Here is an 844-nt window from a genome sequence, read left to right on the forward strand (position 1 = left end):
GTGGATGAGGGAGAGAAGGCCTGAGAGAGAGGAGGTGAGAGAGACTGGGTGACAGAGAACTGGTGAGAGAGAGGGAGAGAGAGAGATTTGTGTTAGAGAGAGGGATAAGAGAGAGAGGGGTGAGAGAGAGAGAGGGATGAGAGAGAGGGGTGCGGTAGAGAGAGTGGTGGAAGTGAGAGCGGGTGAGAAAGAGACAGGGGGTGACAGAGATACAGGCTGAGAGAGGGGGGAGGGAGAGAGTGGGTGAGAGAGAGGGGGTGAGAGAGAGAGGAGTGAGGGAGAAAGAGGGGTGGAAGAGAGAGCGGGTGAGAAAGAGACAGGGGGTGACAGAGATACAGGCTGAGAGAGGGGGGAGGGAGAGAGTGGGTGAGAGAGAGGGGGTGAGAGAGAGAGGAGTGAGGGAGAAAGAGGGGTGGAAGAGAGAGCGGGTGAGAAAGAGACAGTGGGTGACAGAGAGACAGGCTGAGAAAGAGAGGAGGTGAGAGAGAGAGAGGGCCTGAGGGAGAGGGGGTGAGTGAGAGGGGGTGACAGAGAAGGGGTGAGAGAGAGAGGTGTGTGTGAGAGAGAGGGGTGAGAGAGGGGGTGTGTGAGAGAGATCAGGGTGGGAGAGACTGGGGAGAGAGAGGGGGCTGAGAGAGAGAGAGGGCTGAGAGAGAGGGGGTGAGAGAGAGAGGGGTGTGAGAGAGATCGGAGTGGAAGAGAGAGCGGGTGAGAAAGGGGGGGTGAGAGAGAGACAGACTGAGAGAGGGTGAGAGAGAAGGTGAGAGAGAGGCGTGAGAGAGAGGGGATGAGAGAGGGGGTAAGAGAGAGTGAGTGGAAAGAGAGTGAGGGGTGAGAGGGTGAG

Source organism: Chiloscyllium punctatum, chromosome 31 (genome assembly GCF_047496795.1).
Source record: "Chiloscyllium punctatum isolate Juve2018m chromosome 31, sChiPun1.3, whole genome shotgun sequence".
NCBI classification, from domain to species: Eukaryota; Metazoa; Chordata; class Chondrichthyes; order Orectolobiformes; family Hemiscylliidae; genus Chiloscyllium; species Chiloscyllium punctatum.